The sequence below is a fragment of the Capra hircus genome, chromosome 10 (genome assembly GCF_001704415.2).
Source record: "Capra hircus breed San Clemente chromosome 10, ASM170441v1, whole genome shotgun sequence".
Lineage (NCBI taxonomy): Eukaryota > Metazoa > Chordata > Mammalia > Artiodactyla > Bovidae > Capra > Capra hircus.
In genome coordinates this window covers 35,022,316-35,036,673 of record NC_030817.1, presented here as the reverse complement: position 1 = coordinate 35,036,673, position 14,358 = coordinate 35,022,316, and the positions used below count along the sequence as shown (strand labels likewise).

Sequence of the window (14,358 nt, the reverse complement as noted above, 5' to 3'; positions counted from 1 at the left end):
GTGGTTATCTGGGTCTTAAGTATCTTTTTTTGTATAGTTATTCTGTGACCTCTTCTTAATGTCTTCTCTTTCTGTTAGGTCCATACCATTTCTGTCCTTTATTGTGCTCATCTTTGCATGAAATGTTCCCTTGATATCTCTAATTTTCTTGAAGAGATCTTTAGTCTTTCCCATTCTGTTTGTTTCCTCTATTTCTTTGCATTGATCACTGAAGAAGGCTTTCTTATCTCTCCTTGCTATTCTTTGGAACTCTGCATTCAAATGGGTATATCTTTCCTTTTCTCCTTTGCCATTAGCATCTCTTCTTTTCTCAGCTATTTGTAAGCCCTCGTCAGACAACCGTTTTCCTTTTTTCATTTCTTTTTCTTGGGCATGGTCTTGATCAATGCCTCCTGTACAATGTCATGAACCTTGTAAACATGGAATGTGGAATCATTACTATGATAAAGAACATTTGGGTGTTTTAAATGTAACATCGCTGAGGTACCTGGGTTCCAAAGGTGAAACTTCAATATCTTGTCTAGTCTTTAATATCTTGCATCTCTCATAGGGTAAGAATGGGGCATGGAGAAGACTGTGATTACACACCACATCTACTCCCTGCCCTGCTGGTCCTTCTTTGCTAATAAAATTGCTTAAAAGGAGTTGCAGTGCTATTTGAGTGCCATATTTTCTGAACTCCAAACCAGGACCCGTGGCAAAGCCATTGTACTATGTAGGTGATAGAAGAAAGTAGTCAAAAGTCTTACTGTGGAGGGAAAAAGCCCTGGGGAGGATGCAAAAGGTCAGCCTGCTGATTGGAAGGTGGAGAGGTGACTGGGCAGGGGCTGCCCCGTGTTAGTGCATATATATGCTATGTATCTAAGTATGTGTATAAAATATATATACCCTATGTATATACTCAGGTCTTTAAAAGAACAGCTGACTAGGGTACCTCTGTCTCCCAAAGGCGTTCAGAACAAGCTTCCTCAAAATGTGCCACTTAGGCATGTGGATTATTTTGAGCTGAAGACAATCAAGGCTCAAGAGACTCAGGAAGAGCTTTTTACCTCCCGCTTAACTACAGAAAAGAATTTAGATAATAGAGAGAGAAAGAATGCTATTACCAGAGATAACTTTTCATCTGAATGAGCTCTGCGTATGACAGGGCAAGCATCTAATTACCAGACATCTGCTCTGCTTGTTGTCCTCCTCCCCTTTGAAGCCCCCGGCCCCCACCACATGCCTCAGCTCAGGATGGCATAGGAGCCTCAACTGCCCAACTTGCCTTTGGGCCTCATATTTTTATGGTGCCCCTGTACATATGAAATTAAATTGGTTTTTCTCCTGTTAATCTTTCTCATGTCAATTTGATCATTACACCAGGCAAAGAACCTAGAAAGGTAGAAGGGAAATTTTTCTCCCCTACGCTCCTCAGTTTGTTTTTGGATATAGCTGCCTGGTTTCTACAGCGTTATAGCTCCCCTTTCTCTACCCTCCTCCCAAAAACCCAGGAAATGGGGCCAGTCACCTATTTGTGATCCACTCCAGGCAAAGTTTCTGTTATAATGAGCTCCCTTGTGGTGCAGAAATCAATAAACCTCTGCAATGAATGCCTAATAGTGAACCAAATTATACATCCTCCCCCCAATTGAGTATTGTTTTATTTAATATGCTCATACCTTTTAATGGTAGGCATAATGTTGTCCTGGGTATGGGAAAACATACTTGCGTGTGTGTGTGTAAAAACTTCTCTAATTAGCACTACCAAGAGTAAAGATTCTTCTGGGGTGAGGCATTGAGATTGGAGACATTGAGACCCCATCCAGCCATATTTCTGAAGGCCTAAGGCTGAAGAAATTTTTGGCTAATGGAATATAATTATTCAAAATGGAAGGTGGCCAAGGTGCTGGAGTTAAAATTTCCTATCCTTACACACAGGAAGGGTATCTCAAGAACCTCTTCGTTATAATCAGTTGGACGCAATTTCTAGGGATGAATGACAATGTGCTAGGGTAGGAAGACAGCAGCTGGCTGTTTGGCCATTCCGTTACTCTGCATTAATTTGGCTTTTTTTTCTTTTTTGGCCAGAGCCCTGGTGGTGATGAACTCATTTAGAATTTCTCTGCCTGCCACATGTCAGTTCAGAAATATTGCAACACAATGTGGCATTAATTATATGAGGTGGGATCAGGGCCAACCAATTGCATCCAATGAATGTGGATAAGCTTTATTCATTGGCAAAAGTAACAAACAGTCACTGTGACTTGAGCCAGTTAGAAAGCAGGTTATTCATCTCAGTTCAATGCCCCTGGGATGAACTGGCCTAGTCCTTGATTGGCTTCAGCCGCACAATGGTTCTGTTGTGTTCACCAATCAGTGCACTGGGGTCCACAGGGGCACTGTCAAAGCTCTGTGCTGATATCCATCAGATAAACCGATTAAATCTGCATTAATCACAGGGCCCAGCTCGAGTGCTGCCAATGCCCTTGAATATTGCCAGGAGGATCAGTTGCTTTGGCTCAGAAAAATAAATGCATTTCTATCATTGCCAGAAGCTATTATCTGGTGACAATGTTCTAGTACATTGGTATTATTTTTCAATTAATGAGCACTGCGGAACAAATTCTGACCACAACTGCATACACATGCTATTCAGAGATGGGAGAAGGTAGAAAAGAGAGACTGAGTAACTCGCGAAGGCTTTTCAGTGGCCTACGAGATTTGACATCACTGATTCCTATCTGTCTGATAATCTGCATCCCTCTCCTTGTTTATGCTATATACCCTTCATGTACCTTCTCTCCTGCGTTAGGATTTTGCACTGGATCTCCTCTGCCTGTAATACTTTGCCCCCCAGACATTTGCATGACTGGCTCTTGTCTTTCACATCTTGCTTAAATGTACCTCTGCAGGGAGACCCTTTGTGATCACCCTATAGCTGGGCCTCACTTCTTCACTCAGTGTTCCATCATCCCGTTATACTTGCTTTATTGCACTTACTCCCATGTGAAATGCTCCTATTGAATAGATTATTTGTCTGTAATGTGGCTTCACTAAGTTCACCCCTATATCCTCAGCCTCTAGCACAGAGTCTGGCACACAGTAGGTGTTTAATAAACATTTTTGAGTGACTGAATTTTTCGGGCTCCTATAACTCTTTCTGGATAAGTCAGCGGACATATGGTGTCCATATGTCAGGGCGCCTCATTTCTAAGACAGTGTTTCCAAATGTTGGTTGTGGGTTGAGAGCAGATCGCTTTGGTTAATCGCTACTTGCTGTTTTAATCATTAATTTTAACCTTGAAGCGGGTGAAGTAGGCCATGCCTTAGAAGTTTATCTTAGGATGAGATGGTAAGGAGGTATCTATTAGTGTACTAGTCTGCTAATCATTTAATAGCTCCCAACTATTTCAGATATCCAGTCAAGATTCCATTTGGGAGGTTGGTTTTCTCTCTTTTGTGACCTGTGGCCCAGTGAATATTTACAGGCCAGTAAAATTAGATTATTAATAAATGAGAACATAGGCTTTTACAAGGTTTGTGAAAGGAGCTTTGGCAATGCTATAGGAAGAAACTAAGTTGTAAGAAGGAGATAAAAAGATCCCCGTACTCTTCTCTCTGTGGGAGCTGCTTTTTTATCCTGTGCTGATGACAACTTTTACCCCTTACTCTTATCAAACATCTTCAGGTTCAGGAAGCTAGAAAGCATGGTCTTGTGGTTGAATGACCACACTCTTTTCAGCTATAAAAGGACTCAAGCAATTTGAAAAGCAGCAAAATACAAGTGACAGGGTGCTTGGGTGAAAGTGGAGATATTCCTCTCCAAGGTTGCAGACGCATACTGTCTCTTAAGCAAAACAAAAATTGAGGCTATTAACCAAAAACAAGAACAGGAAAATTATCCTCACATAAATATTTTAGATAAAACAAGATGTGATTTTCGATACAAGTTTTGAGTCCAGAGTTTTGTTTCAATATGTATGTTCTTACGTAATTTCCTGGTATTATAGACCGTTTCTTGCATGTGTGCATGCTCAGTCACTAAGTCGTGTCTGACTCTTTGCGACCCCATGGACTCTACCCCACCAGCAGATTTTCCAGGCAAGAATACTGGAGTGGCTTGCTATATCTTTGGGACAAAGTATCCTGCCTCTCCTGTGTCTTGGGCATCTTCTGCGTCTTCTGCATTAGCAGGCAGATTCTTTACTGGATTCTTTACCACTGAGCCACCTGGGGTTTCTTGCATAGAAACCCTTCAAACTGCCCCACCACATACAAAGACTAGTATGTGCTTTGTTTTCTTCCTGAAGAAGAAAACATGAAAATGGTAACTTTTCAGAAGTGCTCTCTGTTGCAAGAAAACTGCCACCAGTGAAGAATTTTCCTGTGTTCTACATGAAAAATACAATTATTTCATATCCTATCAGCTTATGGTCCTTAACAAATTATTTATTATAGAGAATACATGATGCTTTTAGTGAAACCTGTTTTGGAGTCTAAAAATTTATTATTTAAGACATATGTGTTAGGTCTCTGGCTATGATAAGCCTATCTATCACTTGTATCAAGCCATCGTTTCTGCCAAGAATGCCTAGAAGATGTGGATAAAGTACAAAAGAAAGGTTTCTTTGAAAGCATCAGAGAGATACTGAACCTGCTATTATTTAAAGGGCCAGATTCTGGAAAGAAAGAAAGCTCATTGAAATAAGCACATTTATGTGCTACCTTCTTCATGAGACATTTAATGTAATAGGCATGGATAAGATGCTGAGAATCTGGGCAGTGGTTTCGTATCTAAGGGTCAGAGAGGACTTCTGAGCTTTGAGCAATTGCATGAAGCTAGGGAGACAAATAATAGAGTCCAGATTTGCAAGAAAACTTGGAGTCAAAGACACAAAAACCTGGAGAGAAGTGGATCAGATGCTGTGTCGGTTTTCCCTTCAAGATATATCCTGTTTAATTTATGTAAAGTAAGCAACCAGAAGGCTGCTGAGACAGAATGGAATCTTAGGCAGTGCTGTGAAGACAGAAATTTAAGTTCAGGGTCCCTTAAGGAGGAGGAAGCAGAGGAAACATCCTAGATTCTCAGTTGGGATCCCTGGGAGCCCTAATCCCTAGGAATAGGGGAGAGAACCAAAGACACTGTAAACCTAATGAGGACTGAAAACAAATCTTGAGCAAGAATTGGTTCTGATTGGGTTGATATTATGTGCCGCTATAGCATTTGGCAGAGAATAGGGAGTATCTTCTCTGGAGTGATATAATATGGAGACACTACAGCTTTTCATGCACAACACTTTAGTATTCAATAGAAAATTATAAATCATGCTAAGAGAAGGGGACAGAATCTAGAAAAGCAGACCAAGAAGAAACCCACAAAATGGAGAATTTCACCGAGAGTAGAAATCTAGACAGAAAAGTAGCAAATGGAAATTTTAGAAATTAAAAAGTCCTACAGCTGAAATTAAGAACTGAGTAGGTGGGTTTAACAGCAAATAAGATACAGGTAAAGGGAGGTTTGGTGAGCTATACAGTGGCTGAATAGAAATATCCATCCTGGAGACTGGAGGAAAAAGAAGATGGAAAATATATAAAAGAGTATAAGAGATATGAGAATAGATCTAACATTTGAATTCTATGAGCAGAGAAGAATATTTGAAGAGATAACAGTTAAGAATTCCCCAAGCTGATGCATCAAACCTTAAATACAAATATTCTCTGTGAACCCAAGCAGGGTAAATAGAATGAAGACCATGTCTAATTATATAATAAATCTGAATCAACACAAAGAGAAACATCTTAAAAATAAAGAAGAAAGATACATTTACCTCTCAAGGAACAACAATAAGACATTTGACTTCTCAAAAGAAAAAAATGGGATCCAGAAAACAATGGAATAAGATCTTAAAGTGCTGAAAGAAAATGATTGCCAAGTTAGAATTTTATGTTAAAAAATTTCCCCAAAAGTTTAGATCTGAAAAAGATGTGATAGACAAATAAAGAACTATATTCCAATATCAGAAAAATGGGTAACAAAATTTAGAATGAGCAAAAGGCATGAATAAGTATTTTGCAGGAGCAGAAATATAAATGGTAAGTTAATGCATAAAGAGAAAAGGAAAGTAAAGGGCCAAAATAAAACTATTTTAGGCTCCAAAGCATATTTTAATTTACTTGTTGGCCATGTGGCATGTGGGATCTTAGTTCCTTGGCCAGGGATCGAACCCATGACCCCTGCACTGCAAGTCTTAACCTCTGGACTGCCAGGGATGTCCTCCAAATAAATTCATTATAAAAAGATTTTATAACCCATTAACTTCTTTGGACAGATCAAATAATGTTAATAGATTAAGGTTAAGTCAGACCTTGAATAGTGAAGCTAGAAAGATGAAGCCTCATCTTTTCATTTTGTAAAATACATTTTTATCTCATCTGAATTACAGAAAGGAAACACAGAGACAAAGACGTTCATTTGCCCAAATTTAAGAAGGAGAAGGTAGTAAAAGGACTTATATTTTAATGGACCCATGGTCTTATACTGTTTATTCCTTTGACACTTCAACTGTTACTGGGAAAAGGCAGAGTTTGACATTGATCCCCAACCACATGGGAATTAAATTCTAATAGTAGGAGACAGATAGCAAACAAACAAATGGTAAACACTTTGAAGGAAAATGAAGCAGGTAAGAGGATAGAAAGGAAAGAACCTTTTTAGAAAAGGGCTTTGTGCATTTTTTTAAAGTAATATTAATGTATTTAATTTATTGTTGGCAGTGTTGGATCTCCATTGTTGTGCACGGGTTTTCTCTAGTTGCAGGGAGCAGTGGCTACGTTCGTTGAGGTGTGTGGGCTTCTCACTGCAGAGGCTTCTCTTGTGGACCACAGGCTCTAGGGCACGCAGGCTTCAGTAGTTGTGGTGCCTGGGCTTAGTTACTCCGAGGCATGTGGGATCTCCCCAGGCCAGACCAGACCATGTGGGATCTCCCCAGATAAGGCGAATTCTTATCCACTGTGCCACCCAGACCAGGGTTTGAACCTGTGTCCCCTGAATTGGCAGGCGAATTCTTATCCACTGTGCCACCCAGAAAGTCTAAGAAATGAACTTTTAAGATAAACTGATCAAGGGGCTCTTCACAGAGGCCATGGTGTTTGAACAGAGATCTAGATGAAGCCAGGGAGCAAGCCACGTAAATATTTGAGAGAAGGGCATTCTAGGCTTCAACAAGACCAGCACGACTGGACAGAAAGAATGAAGGGAAAATGAGGTCAGAACAATAGTTTTAGGGAGCTATGGGGAGGACTTCAAATTTTCTTTCACTGTTAAGCACTTTGGGAGACTTTGAGCAGAAAAGTAACAGGAGCTGACCTAAGTGTTGAAATAATTACCCTGAGTACTATGTGGAGAACGAGGCGGGCTAAGTGTGGATTCAGGGACACTATTTAATGGGATGTTTTATTAATTCAGGCATGATACTGGCTTGGTCTGAGATGGTTGTAGTGAGTTACAGAGAAATGGCTAGTGATATTTGGAACATATGCTTAAAATAAAGCCAATGGGATTTATGAATAGATTATTTGTATAGGATGAGGGAAAAAGAACAGTCAATGTTGAGTCCAAAATCCTTAGAACTGAAGGAATGGAGGGAATGTTTTGTGTTTACAATATACTGATAAATACTGAGAAGTGAAGGCAAGGGGAATCTGGAGCTGGGGAACCTAACATAGTTGTGGGGATACATAGCCAGGCAAGGTTTACTGCTATCCCTTTATATGCTTTTTTTTTTTTTTAATAAGCATCTCAAAAATAGGTTTACTTTTTTTCCATGTACATATATCTATTCTTTTTCAAATTCTTTTTCCATTTAGGTTATTACAGAATTATTGAGTAGAGTTCCTGGTACTTTACAGTAGCACCATCCTTGTTGGTTATCTATTTACTTTTTCCTTCTTAAATTTTTTCTTGGAATATAGCTGCTTTAAAGCATTGTATTAATTTTGCTATACCACAAAGTGAATCAGTTATACATATAGCTACTTTTTAAAACATTCTTTTCCCATATAGATCATTACAGAGTACTGAGTAGAGTTTCATGTGCTATATAGTAGATCCTTATCAGTCATCAGTTTTATATATAGAAGTGTTTATATGTCAACCCAATCTCTCAATTTATCTCTCCTTTCCTCCCCCACCCCCTAACCATAACTTGAATTTTCTACACCTATGACTCCATTTCTGTTTTGTAAATAACTTCATTTGTACCATTTTTAAAAATTTCACATATAAGTGATATCATAAGATTTTAATTTTTCTCTGTCTGATTTACTTCACTCAGTATGGCAGTCTCTTCTGCAAATGGCGTTATTTCATTATTTATGGCTGAGTAATATTCCACTACATGTACGTATATATTTACCTCAGCTTCTTTGTCTATTCCTCTGTCAATGGACACTTAGGTTGTTTATGTCTGGGCTATTGTAAATAGTGCTGCAATGAACATTGGATGCATGTATTTTTGAATTATGGTTTTCTTGGGGTATATGCACAGAAGTGGGATTGCAAGATCATACGCTAGCTCTATTTTTGGTTTTTTAAGGAACTTTCATACTATTCTCCATAATGGTTGTGCCAGTTTATACTCCCACCAACAGGGTAGGAGGGTTCCCTTTTTTCCACATCCTCTCCAGCGTTTATCGTTTATAGGTTTTTTGATCATATCCATTCTGACTGGTGTGAGGTAATATCTCACTGCAGTTTTCATCTGCCTTGTTCTAATAATTAGTGATATTGAGCATCTTTACATGTTAGTTTCATTCCCTTTTTGACTTTGGCTGTTTTGTCTTTCTGTGAGGCTTTTTTTTGGGTGGGGATTAGTATTTCTTTTTAAAAAAAATGTGTAAGTTTAAGATTTACACTGTGTTGATTTGATATACTTACGTATTGCAATAGGATTACATCTGTAGTGTTAGCTAACACATTTATTATGTCACAATTTTCTTCTGTTTTTATGTGGTGAAAACAATTAAGATCTAGTCTCTTAGCAACTTTGAAGTTTACCATTTATCTACTGTTGACTGTAATCACTATGCTGTGCATTAGATCTCCAAGACTTTTTAATCTACTGGTTGTAATGTTGTACCCTTAAAAAACACTTCCCAGTTCCTTGCAACATCCAGACCCTGGTAACCTCCATTCTACTCTTTGTTTCTATGATTTTAGTTTTATTTCTTTATTTATTTGTCTGTGTTTTTAGATTCCACATATAAGTGAGATCATGTAGTATTTGTCTTTCTCTGACTTATTTTACTTAGTCTAAGGCCCTCAAGTTCCAACCATGTTGTCACAAATGGCAGGATTTTCTTCTTTCTCATGACTGAATAGTATTCTGTTGTGTATATACATTATTTGGACTTCCCTCATGGCTCAGATGTTTAAGAATCCACCTGCAATGCAGGAGACCTGGGTTCAATCCCTGGGTAGGGAAGATCTCCTGGAGAAGGGAATGGCAACCCATTCCAGTATTCATGCCTAGAAATACCATGGACAAATGATCCTGGAAGGGTCCACAGGGGTGCAAAGATTTAGACATGACTGAGCAACTAAGCACATACGCGCATATACATTGTATATACCATATTTTCGTTCATCTGGCAGACACACTGTTTCCATGGCTTGGCCATTGTGAATAATGCTGAAAGGAACATGGGAGTGCAGATATCCTTTAGATATCCTGTATTTATTTTCTTCATATATATATACAGAAGTGGGATTGCTGGATCATATAGTAGTTCTAGTTTTAATTTTTGAGGAAACTTTATACTATTTTCCATAGTGGTTATTCCAAATTTACATTCCTACCACCAGTGCAGAAGGATTCCCTTTATATCCTTGCCAACACTTGTCTCTTGTCTTCTTAATGATAGTCACTGTAACAGGTGTGAGGCAATCTCTCATTGCGGTTTTGATTTGCATTTTCTGATGATTGGTGATATTTATACCTGTGGGCTATTTGGATATGTTCTTTGAAAAAAAATGTCTGTTCGGTTCCTCTGCCCATTTTTAATCAGATATTTTTTCTTTTAATTGAATTGTATGAGTTTTAAAAATATTTATTTATTTGGCGGTGTAAGATCTTAGTTGCAGCACACGGATTTTTGGTTGCAGCACAACGGCTCTCTAGTTGGGGTGCGTGGGCTCAGTAGTTGCAGCACGTGGGCTTAGTTGTCTCATGGCGTTTGGGCTCTCAGTTCCCTGACCAGAGACGGAACCCATATCCCCTTCATTGGGAGGTGGATTCTTAACCACTGGACCATGTACCATGTATGAGTTCTTTATACCTTTTGGACATTAACTTCTTATCTGATACATGGATTGCATATATTCTGTACCATTCCACAGGTTACCTTTTAATTTTTTTTTTTTTTTGCTCTGCAGAGGATTTTAGCTTGATGTCCTATTTGTTGATTTTTGTTTTGGTTACTTGTGCTTTTTGTGCCATATCCAAAAAAATCATTGCCAAGACCAGTGTCAAGGAGCTTCTTCCCTATGTTGTCTTCTAGGAATTTATAGCTATCAGGCTTATATTTAAGTCTTTAATCCATTTTGAATTAATTTTTATGAGCAGTTAAGATAGGGGCTTCCCTGATGGCTCAGATGGTAACAAATCTGCCTGCAATGCTGGAGACTGGGGTGTGATCCCTGGGTCAGGAAGATCCCCTGGAGAAGGGAATGGCTACCTACTCCAGTATTCTTGCCTGGAAAATTCCATGGACAGAGGAGCCTGGTGGGCTACAGTTCATGGAGTTGCAAAGAGTCAGACATGACTGAGTGACTAACACTAAAACACTAAGATAGGGGTATTTTTTGGTGTTGTTCTTTTCTAGGAATTGTTACTTCTTTTGCCTTATCCCATGAACCTTGGGACTAGATTCAGGCTTTACTATGAAACTGACCATTCCAAGGGGTAAATCTCTCTGGTCTTTAGGACTGGGACTTGGATCTTTGCTTTGAACTCTAGAGCTGAAATCTAGCTGTCAGGGATGGAGTAACAGTAATTCACTAGGGAAGACATCTCCCTCCTCTCACTAGAACTGCAGGATGACATAACCAGGAATGTCCCTAGCCATTCTGAGCACACTCAGCCAGTGTGTTGTTTAAATTAGTGAAGGTTCACTCATAGAGCTAGGAGTATGGTCAGTTTTTCCCGTGCATATGGTGGAGGTAGATAGTTGAATGAGAATTAAACTTCTCTTTCCAAGAGATAAAGGAAATGTATGCTGAGTGGTCAAACAAAAAATGCCCACTACATGAGCGGAAAGAGGCAGCATGCTCAGGGAACAGGTGGAGAGAAAAGTACTTTGGGTCACTGTGGTCCATAAATAATGACCCATCGAAGGACAATTATTGGGAGAACATGATGTAATGATCTAATCAGAGCTCACTGATAGTTAGACATCTCCAAGGACACATACCTAAGGTGAACCACATCCTGCCTTTAGACATTATAAGGAAATTATAATGTGTGTATCTAAGTCAGAGCAGTCTTATCAAGGAGCTTCTCAAAAATGTCAGTATTGACCTGTTTTCAGTTATCTTAGAAATAAACTATTCCTCTCTCCAATTGGTTGCAGCACTGGCCCTGTTTCTGATTTAAAGAGATCAGAGATCAGAGACAGGATTTGGATTAGTTCACCAAATGTGTATCATAGGTCATGCTGTGTTAGTGCCAAAAGAGATCTCAGAGGATGTTCAGCTCATTCCTTCAACTAGATGATGGTGAAGAAATGTTTTGAAGTTTTTGATACAAAATTACATATATGTTTAAAAACTTAAATTAACCTATCTGTGCAAACTATGTGACTATTGTGCTCATACTTTGCCATTTCTGCTGGGTTCATATCTGAAAGAAGGGTAACTTGACCCTTATGGCATATGTCCTTTGTCCTTTCCTATCAGTCATTCATTAATTAGAAAAACATTTTTCTGAGTACCTATCACACATCGGAACTATTCTCAGCTGAGAATACATCAGTGAACAAGCCAGACATAGAGCTTGCCATCAAGGTCTAGAGGAAAGAGACCAAAGAACTCAACTAAACAGTCAAATACATTGTTAAGAAATTATGGTATTATAAAGGAAGCAAAACTAGGATGGTATAAAGTAATGAAAAATGGGCGGGAGAAGCTCCTTTAGCTAAGAAGGTCAAGGAATAATTCTCAGAAGAATGGAGCAATTTAAACATTTTAACTCAAGATTATCTGAGAAAATATCAACAGGCCTAGTTGAGCTCCAGTCCCTGAGGACAGCTCCGGTCTGGACAACTGAGATGATTCTAGAGCTCTTCTTCTTGTCTGACTTCCCCAGGTTAAGGATTCCTTAAGTTTCTGAGAGCTTCACCAACTCTGTCTGATCCACTTTGTGGAAACCATGGCCAGGAATGGCCCGAGAACAAGTTGCTCCTTTGGGGGACGCATGTACAGTAGCAGGTTGTATCCCAGACAGCTCTAGGGTCACCATCCACATAGACCAAGTTGAATATAGCTATATATGGTGGCTTTGACTGAGATGGGGCTTCCTATTAACGTGGTTTCCCCTTTGATTTATCTTATAAAATAATCTGGGTTAGGGGCAGAGTGGGGGCCAGGAGAATAATGGTAGGGGAGGCAGATTTGAGGAAGACAGTGGATTCTGTTTTGCTTAATCCATTGCTCCCTAGTTAAATTCCATGATGGTGGTCTGGAGGTAGGGAGCCTCAGGACTTTCAGGTTTCATGAACCTTAGCCCTGTCTTTTTTAAACAGAATCATCACTGCAGAACATGGATTCCAAAAGCCTTGAGGGCCTCAAAACTAGTTGTCAGTTCCTGGAAAGAAGTCCAGAAACTTCATATTGTCGAAACTTCCAAATGTGATGAATAACTTGGAAAGCTTGTATGTCATCAATGCCGCCCTCCCACCCCAAACGTAGTGATAATGTGTATTTATTCAAATACGCTTTGTCCTTCCTCCTCTTCATTTCTGAATTTAAGTTCCCTGAGAACAGAATCTTTGATTCATCCGTGCCTCCCAGAGTCCCTAGGACAGCACTGCCTCGTATACAGTAGGTGCTCCATAACTTTATTCTGTCATTTAACCTGGTAATTTGTAGAATGCATGTGATGGTGAGTCAGAGGTTTTCTAGCTGGGGCCTCCCAGAAAGGTTTGAGTCCTCGTTCTCCAGCAGAATAACCCTGTCTCTGGGAGCTGGAACCGTCTGGAGGCTCCCAGCCGGGGAAGATAGAAAATCCAGTGTCAGAATGCCCTTAGAACTCACCTCCCAGTGAGATTCTGAAGCCCTCTGCTTGAGCAGGGGTGGAAGACAGGGTTGGGGGCTTCCTGGGACCTCCTTCACCTTCAGTGGCAGTGGTCTGAGAACTGCACCAGCGTGTTCCGAGCACTGCACCAGCGTGTTCCATCCAGTATGCCCAGGAGTCTATTCCAGAGTTTGTGTTTAAAGAGAATCTAACTTAACCTTGCTTTTCATTTTAGTCTTGGAATCAAAGTGCAAAGTTCAGTTAATTCGACGTTAAGAATATATTTAATGACCTTTCCCAAATGGAAGGCAAGATGCCCATAGCCCACAATTCTAATCCAAATCAATTCCTTTCCTAGCATGAAGAACAAGCAAAAATAACTTCACAGGAAGGTAAATGCCAGAGGGGACTCGAAGGGGTTCCTAGGGTACCTGCAATGTTCAGCGGTTGATCTTTTACAAAGGTAAACAGGACTTACCTTGCTGGTTTCTGAGTAGTCTGTGGGGAAGATGTGTACCAGGCTTCAACAAAACATGGTTGTGAGCCTGAGTGCCAAGTGCTTTGCGTGAAGGGCGAAGCCACCTGGGTGTGGGGGGTGCGGCCACGTGTGACTCAGATGCCTGCTGCTTGGAAAGAACCGCAGTGCAATTAAAAGACTTTTTCAGACTTGGCAATATTGTTAATTCCTTTGCCATTTTATATGAGCAGGAGGATTAATTAGCATTGGCTTTATAGAGTTGTATCTAAATGCATATGTTTTAGGTTAGATATTTCTTTTTACTGGATGAGACTTGTTCCCAACTGTGAAGGCCACCTCCTGGGATTCATTTTGCCTGCCTGAATGCTTCTGGTTTGCTCAAGTGTGTTATTCAGGGCTGACACCAGGACCATCTACAGCGAGGTGGACTCTGTCCTTACCTTACAATATTACTTTTGAGGAAGAAATCAGAAGGAAAATGAGCAGGGATTTGCAGTACAGGGGTGGACTCGGTCACAGAATTTCCTCTGTTTTTGCCCAGTTCTGCAAATGACTTTTAAAAACAGTCTCATTTTCCCAGTTGCATTTCTCACTTTTAAAGGAGAGAAA

The 14,358-nt window shown here is 39.8% G+C and overlaps 1 long non-coding RNA gene across 1 annotated transcript in view; it reads right to left on the bottom strand.

The window, feature by feature from the left end:
* The window catches only part of LOC108636975, a 30,743-nt gene extending 16,934 nt beyond the window's left edge, over positions 1-13,809 (bottom strand). Inside the window, exon 1 of the long non-coding RNA XR_001918669.1 lies at positions 13,750-13,809. This is a non-coding gene — a long non-coding RNA (uncharacterized LOC108636975). The remainder of the gene's footprint in view (positions 1-13,749) is intronic.